Here is a 10,366-nt window from a genome sequence, read left to right as displayed (position 1 = left end):
ACTGGGATTCAACAGTGTTTTCTAATTGGTCATCACTGTCCACACCAACAGGTGTCTTTTACTTTCCTGTATGAATACATTTGACCACAGTTGGCTGGCATGTAGTTTGTATTTAGCATTTTGACACACTGTGTTTTCCTCATGTGCTGTTACTGGTTTGAAGATTACATCTGTCTCTTGTTCTCTTTGATGCAACAACTCAGTCATTGGCATGAAAGGTAGTAATTCAGCATAACGCAACATTCATTAAGTGTCAGCTAATCCAGGCACACTTCAACCCTGTGAGATGGCTGTGCATCCGTTGACCCATCATGCCCCCGGCATGCTTGGCTTGCCTGAGAGGCTTTGGGATGGTTAAGCTGGTTAGCCTCATCATCACTCAAACAAACAATCTGTCATTCACCAGCTTTGTGCTATGGGGTCTCTCAAGGTAAAGCGTGCTGTTCACTGTACAACACAGAGATGATGACCATAACAATCCTGTCAGTCTATTATATCCTGATGAGACCACTTTAACCTGCAGAGGAGATATCTCTACCCTATATTACTCATGGGAAGGTTATACCTGATCTCATGAACAATGTACTCCAAGTTTCCAGCTATCCACTCATCAACTATAATGAGTATCCCACTGGGCAAAAACTGGTTGAATCAATGTTGTTTCCATGTTATTTCAACAAAAAAATGTAATGTGATGATGAATCAACGTGAAAAACAGATTGGATTTGAAAGAAATTCATCAACGTGAGGGAATTTCGTTTTTTTTCACCAAATTTTTAACCAACATTGTTTTGATGATTTCACATTGAATTCACATTAGTTGATAACTCAACCATATGCAAATCAAAACTACATGTTGAACTGAGGTCTGTGCCCAGCGGGACTGTTCCCTGAGCAGAGATAGGATCTGCTGCCCTGAGGCGTGATGACTTACCATCCTGACTTACAGTTGCTTTAACCTGAGCAGGGTTAGCAGCAGGCATGATCTAGCACACGTGGGACAGATACCTGCATTTGAGATCAGGGGAGTGTGTTTGTGGTGTATAGACATACAGAACATAGGGAGCCCATTGTTTGTGTAGTTGTGTGTCAGCTGGAACAGCAGTAGTGATATTCTAGTGCAGCTGGTGTCTAGGGAGGAAGCGGAGAGAGACTGGGGAAGACAGCTGCAGAAGAATGTCTCTCCCTCCCTTTCTCTTTCTCCTCCTCCCTCTCTGCCCAGGGTAAACTCAAGGACTTGGAAACCTCTGAGACCTACCCAGAGTTCACTGGAGTTGAGAAGCATAACACTGTGAGGAGATAGAGTTGCAGTCTGAAGTTTACATACACTTCATTAAAACTCGTTTTTCAACGACTCCACAAATTTCTTGTTAACAAACTATAGTTTTGGCAAGTCGGTTAGGACATGACACGTAATTTTTCCAACAATTGTTTACATACAGATTATTTCACTTATAATTCACTGTATCACAATTCCAGTGGGTCAGGAGTTTACATTCACTAAGTTGACTGTGCCTTTAAACAGCTTGGAAAATTCCAGAAAATAATGTCATGGCTTCAGAAACTTCTGATAGGCTAATTGACATCATTTGAGTCAATTGGAGGTGTATCTGTGGATGTATTTCAAGGAATCAGCCAAGAACTCAGCCAAGACCTCAGAAAGAAAATTGTAGACCTCCACAAGTCTGGTTCATCCTTGGGAGCAATTTCCAAATGCCTGAAGGTACCACGTTCATCTGTACAAACAATAGTACACAAGTATTAACACCATGGGACCACGCAGCTGTCATACCGCTCAGGAAGGAGACGCGTTCTGTCTCCTAGAGATGAACGTACTTTGGTGCGAAAAGTGCGAATCAATCCCAGAACAACAGCAAAGGACCCTGTGAAGATACTGGAAGAAAACAGGTACAAAAGTATCTACAGTAAAACGAGTCCTATATCGACATAACCTGAAAGGCCGCTCGGCAAGGAAGAAGCCACTGCTGCAAAACAGCCATAAAAAAGCCAGACTACGGTTTGCAACTGCACATAGGGACAAAGATCGTACTTTTTGGAGAAATGTCCTCTGGTCTGATGAAACAAAAATAGAATTGTTTGGCCATAATGACCATCGTTATGTTTGGAGGAAAAAGGGGGAGGTTTGCAAGCCGAAGAACACCATCCCAACCGTGAAGCACGGGGGTGGCAGCATCATGTTGTGGGAGTGCTTTGCTGCAGGAGGGACAGGTCTACTTCACAAAATAGATAGCATCATAAGGGAGGGAAATTATGTGGATATATTGAAGCAACATCTCAAGACATCAGTCAGGAACTTAAAGCTTGGTTGCAAATGGGTCTTCCAAATGGACAATGACCCCAAGCATACTTCCAAAGTTGTGGCAAAATGGCATAAGGACAACAAAGTTAAGGTATTGGAGTGGCCATCACAAAGCCCTGACCTCAATCCTATAGAAAAAGTGTGTGCAGAACTGAAAAAGCTTGTGCGAGCAAGGAGGCCTACAAACCTGACTCAGTTACACCAGCTCTGTCAGGAGAAATGGGCCAAAATGTAAACCCAACTTGTGAATGTGATGAAAGAAATAAAAGCTGAAATAAATAATTCTCTCTACTATTATTCTGACATTTCACATTATTAAAAAAAAGTGGTGATCCTAACTGACCTAAGACAGGGAATTTGTACGAGGATTAAATGTCAGGAATTGTGAAAAGCTGAGTTTAAATGTATTTGGCTAAGGTGTATGTAAACTTCTGACTTCAACTGTACATACAACCCAAGCTGTTGAACCAGGGTATTTACAAACAGCACAGGAATTAAATCCTCCACATGTATTGATCACATCTTTTGCTTTAAAGCAGTATCGAAATACATCGGATGTAGTGATCACAATTTGGTAGCCATATCTAGGAAAACCAAAAGTTCAAAAGGCTGGACCTAATATTGTGTATAAGAGGTTCTGCAGGATGTTTTGTACTGATTCCTATGTTGATGATGTAAATAATATTTGCTGGTCTGTGGTGTGTATTTAAGAGCAACCAGACGCTGCACTTGACACATTTATGAAATTGCTTACTCCAGTTACTAATAAACATTCACCCATTAAGAATATGACTGTAAAAACTGTTAAATCCCTGTGGATTGCTCAGGAATTGAAAAATGTTGTGGTTGAGAGGGATGAGGCAAAAGGAATGGAAAATAAGTCTGGCAGCATAAGCGATTGGCAAACCTACTGCAAATTGAGAAATCATGTGACTAAACAGAACAAAAAGAAGAAAAAACTATACTATGTAACAAAGACAAATCATACAGTATATAAACCCAGCAAAAAAGAAACTGTCACTGTCAACTGTGTTTATTTTCAGCAAACTTAACATGTGTGAATATTTGTATGAACATAAGATTCAACAACTGAGACATAAACTGAACAAGTTACACAGACACGTGACTAACAGAAATGGAATAATGTGTCCCTGAACAAAGGGGGGGTCAAAATTAAAAGTAACAGTCAGTATCTGGTGTGGCCACCAGCTGCATTAAGTACTGCAGTGCATCTCCTCCTCATGGACTACACCAGATTTGCCAGTCCTTGCTGTGAGATGTTACCCCACTCTTCCACCAAGGCACCTGCAAGTTCCCGGACATTTCTGGGGGGGAATGGCCCTATCCCTCACCTTCCGATCCAACAGGTCCCAGTCGTGCTCAATGGGATTGAGATCCGGGCTCTTCGCTGGCCATGGCAGAACACTGACATTCCTGTCTTGCAGGAAATCACACACAGAATGAGCAGTATGGCTGGTGGCATTGTCATGCTGAAGGGTCATGTCAGGATGAACCTGCAGGAAAAGTACCACACGAGGGAACGCATGTGTAACGCACAGCATTGAGATTGCCTGCAATGACAACAAGCTCAGTCCGATGATGCTGTGACACACCGCCCCAGACCATGACGGACCCTCCACCTCCAAATCGATCCCACTCCAGAGTACAGGCCTCGGTGTAACGCTCATTCCTTCGACGATAAACCCGAATCCGACCATCACCCCTGGTGAGACAAAACCACGACTCGTCAGTGAAGAGCACTTTTTGCCAGTCCTGTCTGGTCCAGCGACGGTGGGTTTGTGCCCATAGGCAACGTTGTTGCCGGTGATGTCTGGTGAGGACCTGCCTTAAAACAGGCCTACAAGCCCTCAGTCCGGCCTCTCTCAGCCTATTGTGGTTAGTCTGAGCACTGATGGAGGGATTGTGCGTTCCTGGTGTAACTCGGGCAGTTGTTGTTGCCATCCTGTACCTGTCCCGCAGGTGTGATGTTCGGATGTACCGATCCTGTGCAGGTGTTGTTATACGTGGTCTGCCACTGCGAGGACGATCAGATGTCCGTCCTGTCTCCCTGTAGTGCTGTCTTAGGCGTCTCACAGTATGGACTAGAGGTCTACCGATTAATCGGAATGGCCGATTAATTAGGGCAGATTTCAAGTAGTCATAACAATTGGATATCGGTATTTTTGGACACCGATTTGACTGTTTTTTTTTTTACACCTTTATTTAAATAGGCTTTATTTAAATCAGTTAAGAACACATTCTTATTTTCAATGACGGTCTAGGAACGGTAGGTTAACTGCCTTGTTCAGGGGCAGAACGACAGATAAGTCCTCATGCTTCCTTGCAGCATGCCTAACGTACGTTCACACAGATGAGCAGGGACCCTGGGCATCTTTCTTTTGGTGTTTTTCAGAGTCAGTAGAAAGGCCTCTTTCGTGTCTTAAGTTTTCATAGCTGTGACCTTAATTGCCTACCGTCTGTTAAGCTGTTAGTGTCTTAATGACCATTCCACGGGTGCATGTTCATTCATTGTTTATGGTTCATTGAACAAGCATGGGAAACAGTGTTTTAACCCTTTACAATGAAGATCTGTGAAGTTATTTAGATTTTTACGAATTATCTTTGAAAGACAGGGTCCTGAAAAAGGGACGTTTCTTTTTTTGCTGAGTTTAGTAGCATAGTAAAAAGCTTTGGAGCAGCTTAAATTACATTTTGGGCAAAAAGGCAAACTCAGCTCCATCATTTATTGAATCAGATGGCTCATTCATCACAATACCAATTGATATTGCCAACTACTTTATTGATTTTTTCATTGGCAAGATTAGCAAACTCAGGCATGACATGCCAACAACAAACACGGAACCAACACATCCAAGTATAACCGACCAAATTATGAAAGACAGAAAGACATTGTGATTTTGAATACTGTAAAGTGAGTGTGGAAGAGGTAAAAACATTATTGTTTTCTATCAATAATTACAAGCCACCTGGGTCTGACAACTTGGATGGAAAATTACTGAGGATGATAGCGGACGATATTGCCACTCCTTTCTAACATATCTTCAATCTAAGCTTACAAAAAAGTGTTTGCCCTCAGGCCTAGGGGGAAGCAAAATAAATTCTGCTACCTAAGAATAGTAAAGCCCCCTTTACTGGCTCAAATAGCTGACCAATCAGCCTGTTATCAACCTTTAGTAAACTTTTGGAAGATTTGTGTTTGACCAGATACAATACAATTTTACAGTAAATAAATTAACAACACACTTTCAGCACACTTATAGGGAAGCTCATTAAACATTCACGGCACTTACACAAATGACTGATGATTGGCTGAGAGAAAATTATAATAAAACGATTGTGGGAGCTGTTTTGTTAGACTTCAGTGCGGCTTTTGACATTATCGATCATAGTATGTTTCTGGAAAAATGTATATGTTATGTTATGACACCCACTGCTATACAGTGCCTTCGGAAAGTATTCAGACCCCTTGACTTTTTCCACATTTCATAACGTTACAGCCTTATTCTAAAATTGATTAATTGAAAAAAAAATCCTTAGCAATCTACACACAATACCCAATAGTGACAAAGCAAAAACAGGTTTTAAGAAATACCTTCTTTACATAAGTATTCAGACCCTTTGCTATGAGACTCGAAATTGAGCTCAAGTGCATCCTGTTTCTATTGATCATCCTTGAGATGTTTCTACAACTTGATTGGAGTCCACTTGTGGTAAATTCAATTGATTGAACAGGATTTGGAAAGGCACACACCTGTCTATATAAGGTCCCACAGTTGACAATGCATGTCAGAGCAAAAACCAAGCCATGAGGTCAAAGGAATTGTCTGTAATGCCCCGAACAGGATTGTGTCAAGGCACAGATCTGGGGAAGGGTACCCAAACATTTCTGCAGCATTGAAGGTCCCCAAGAACACAGTGGCCTCCATAATTCTTAATTGGAAGAAGTTTGGAACCACCAAGACTCTTCCTAGGGTTGGCCGCCCGGCCAAACTAAGCAATCGGGGAAGAAGGGTCTTGGTCAAGGAGGTGACCAATAACCCGATGGTCACTCTGACAGAGCTCTAGAGTTCCTCTGTAGAGATGGGAGAACATTCCAGAAGGACGACCATCTTTGCAGCACTCCACCAATCAGGCCTTTATGGTTAGGTGACCAGACGGAAGCCACTCCTCAGTAAAAGGCACATGACAGCCCTCTTGGTATTCTCTGGTCTGATGAAACCAAGATTGAACTCTTTGGCCTGAATGCCTAACCTCACATCTGGAGGAAACCTGGAACAATCCCTATTGTGATGCATGGTGGTAGCAGCATCATGCTGTGGAGATATTTTTCAGCAGTAGGGACTAGGAGACTAGTAAGGATCGAGGCAAAGATGAACGGAGCAAAGTACACAAAGTCCTGAACGCTCTGGAGCAAGTTTTCAGACTGGGGTGAAAGTTCTCCTTCCAACAGAACAACGACCCTAAGCACACAGCCAAGACAACTCAGGAGTGGCATCTGGACACATGGAACTCTATTCCACATCAAGTAACTCACTCAAGCAGTAAAATAAAAATTATAAAAATACACCTAATGGAACAGCGAGGACTGTGAAGAGTCACACATACATGTACTGTACACCTAGATTGTGTGTTGTAGTACAGTAGTGGCCAGAAGGCACACACTTAATGTATTGTGAGATCTGTTGTAAAATGTATGTTTACATTATTATTTTTAAATAATGTATATGTTACGTTCCCCAGCAAGAAACCAAATAATGTCACTCAAACAGAAGGGGGAACTAACAAAGAGTCATTGACAACAACCAAAACAAAACAGGTGGAGTTTTAGGAGGGGTTCTAAAAGACACTCATGGGGTTGTCCACTGACAGTTGACTAGCAACAACAACTGGAACCTGAAAGACACCCACCATGAGCGCCCACTAAATTTGCCCAAGAGGCAAACAAAAGAAAAACCCACAACTTAAAGACAAGAAACAAACCAAAAAGGTGGAGCAAAACAAAATCAGATAAAATATTGTTTGTCTAGAAATCAAAATAGGGCGAGCCACCTAAAGGTGTTAACCCTCCGCATCTATCAAGACAACTTAAATAGCACCTGGGCCAGCACAGATGACACACCGTAACACATACTGACTAACAAGGTGACATCAATCGGTGCGCCCTACGTGCTAACGAGCTATACGTGCTAACAAGCTATACGTGCTAACGCTAACGAGCTAAAGTCCAACTTCAAAACATAAATGGAAAAACCAATGCTTGTAACAGTATATTACTGCCTTCATTTTTGCTGGATTCCAGTAAGAGTAGCTGCTGCCTTGGGGTGTAGCGGCAGCCTTCCCTCTCTTCACTAGAAGAGGGGGTGGAACAGGGATCAGACCAACACGCAGCGTAGCCAGTGCTCAACATGTTTAATACGAACAATAAACGTGAACACTTAACAAATACAAAATAATAAATGTGGCAAACCGATACAGTCCTAGCTGGTGCATAGAAAACACAGAGACAGGAAACAATCACCCACAATCCCCAACACAAAACAAGCCACATATATATGATTCCCAATCAGAGACAACACAAAACATCTGCCTCTGATTGAGAACCATATTAGGCCAAACATAGAAACGGACAAACAAGACACACAACATAGAATGCCCACCCAGCTCACGTCCTGACCAACACTAAAACAAGCACAACACACAAGAACTATGGTCAGAACGTGACATGGGGTCACATACTGGTCCACGCGGAAGAGTGGAGGCTCCATCGCACTCTCACTACATGGAGTATTGACTATCCAGTGAGGTGAAACCTTCAGAATGTAGAAAGAAATGTGATAAATAGAACCAACACATTTCCGCAGGTTGGCATTGTTGGAATAACTCATGTACTGGAGGTAGCTCTGCAAGGTAGTCACTAGCTGCCACAGTCATAAAATATGATTTAAAACCTAACCACACTGCTAACCTTATTCCTAACCCTTATCTTAAATTAAGACCAAAAATAAATTTTTTGTTTTCATTCATTTTTACAATATATAGTCAATTTTGACTTTGCAGCTGGCCCATCTAGTGGAAATTGCTCAGTTCAGCCTCCAGGACAAGATCAAATCAAATTAAAGTTTACTGTTCGTGTACAGTTTTGCACATTTTATCACAGGTGCAGCGAAACTCTTATGTTTCTAGCTGTGTACAGATTCATCCCAATAAACGTCAACCTGCCTCATTTCCCAATGAGCATGACAATCATATGTACATTTCTATCTGACTGTTCTTCAATGTTGCACCCTCCTAAACGGTCCCAGGTTCAGTGCGGTTGACTTTAGCTTGTCATACGTGCGAAGGACAGAGCGGGCGTCTGTCTTTAAACAAACTGGTTTTGTCTGGTTTACAGCTTATGCAGTGACAAAACCAGTTTGACTACACAGTGGTGAGAAAATGGAGCCAAAACCTGAGGCTAGCAACAGTTGTTTACAGCTATGACACTTTATACTCTGCTACTCTGAAATAGGTCAATCAAATGTATTTATAAAGCCCTTTTTACATCAGCAGATGTCACAAAGTTTTATACAGAAACCCAGCCTAAAACCCCAAACAGCAAGCAATGCAGATGTAAGAGCACGGTGGCTAGGAAAAAAAACTTAGAAAGGCAGGAACCTAGGAAGAAACCTAGCGAGGAACCAGGCTCTGAGGGGTGGCAAGTCCCCTTCTGACTGTGCCGGGTGGAGATTGTAACAGTACATGGCCATTAAGGCCAGATTGTTCTCCAAGATGTTCAAACTTTCATAGACGACGAGCATTGTCAAATAATAATCACAGTGGTTGTAGAGGGGCACCCTGTCAGAACATCAGGAGTAAATGTCTCTTGGCTTTTCATAGCCAGGCATTCAGAGGTTGAAATAGCAGGTGTGGTAGAGAGGTAGCACGTCCGGTGAAGAGGTCAGGGTTCCATAGCCGCAGACAGAAGAGTGGAGCAGCAGCACGACCAGGTGAACTGTGGACAGCAAGGAGTCATCAGGCCAGGATGTCCTGAGGCATGGTCCTAGGGTTCAGGTCGTCCGAGAGGAGAAGGAATTAGAGGGGGCATACTTAAGTTCACGCAGGACACCAGATAATACAGGCGAATAACACCGGACATAACAGACTGACCCTAGCCCCCCAGCACATAGACTATTGCAGCATAGATACTGAAGGCTGAGACGGGGGGGGGGGGGGCATATCAGATCCTGGACTTCCTGACGGGCCATCCCCAGGTGGTGAGGGTAGGTAACAACACATCCGCCACACTGATCCTCAACACAGGGGCCCCTCAGGGGTGCGTGCTCAGCCCCCTCCTGTACTCCCTGTTCACTCATGACTGCACGGCCAGGCACGACTCCAACACCATCATTACATTTGCCGACGACACAACAGTGGTAGGCCTGATCACCGACAACAACGAGACAGCCTATAGGGAGAAGGTCAGAGACCTGGCCGTGTGGTGCCAGGACAACAACCTCTCCCTCAACCTGATCAAGACAAAGGAGATGATTGTGGACTACAGGAAAAGGAGGACCGAGCACGCCCCCATTCTCATCAACGGGGCTGCATTGGAGCAGGTTGAGAGCTTCAAGTTCTTTGGTGTCCACATCACCAACAAACTAACATGGTCCAAGCACACCAAGACAGTCGTGAAGGGGGCACGACAAAACATATTCCCTCTCAGGAGACTGAAAAGATTTGGCATAGGTCCTCAGATCCTCAAAAGGTTCTACAGCTGCTCCATCGAGAGCATCCTGCCTGGTTGTATCACTGCCTGGTATGGCAACTGCTTGGCCTCCGACCGCAAGGCACTAGAGGGTAGTGCGAACGGCTCAGTATATCCCTGGGGCCAAGCTTCCTGCCTCTATACCAGGCGGTGTCAGAGGAAGGCCCTAAAAATTGTCAAAGACTCCAGCCACCCTAGTCATAGACTGTTCTCTCTGCTACCACATGGCAAGCGGTACCAGAGCGCCATCTTGGTCCAAGATGCTTCTAAACAGCTTTTAC

The sequence above is a fragment of the Salvelinus alpinus genome, chromosome 2 (genome assembly GCF_045679555.1).
Source record: "Salvelinus alpinus chromosome 2, SLU_Salpinus.1, whole genome shotgun sequence".
Classification (NCBI taxonomy): domain Eukaryota; kingdom Metazoa; phylum Chordata; class Actinopteri; order Salmoniformes; family Salmonidae; genus Salvelinus; species Salvelinus alpinus.
Note: the sequence above shows the minus strand (reverse complement) of the source record.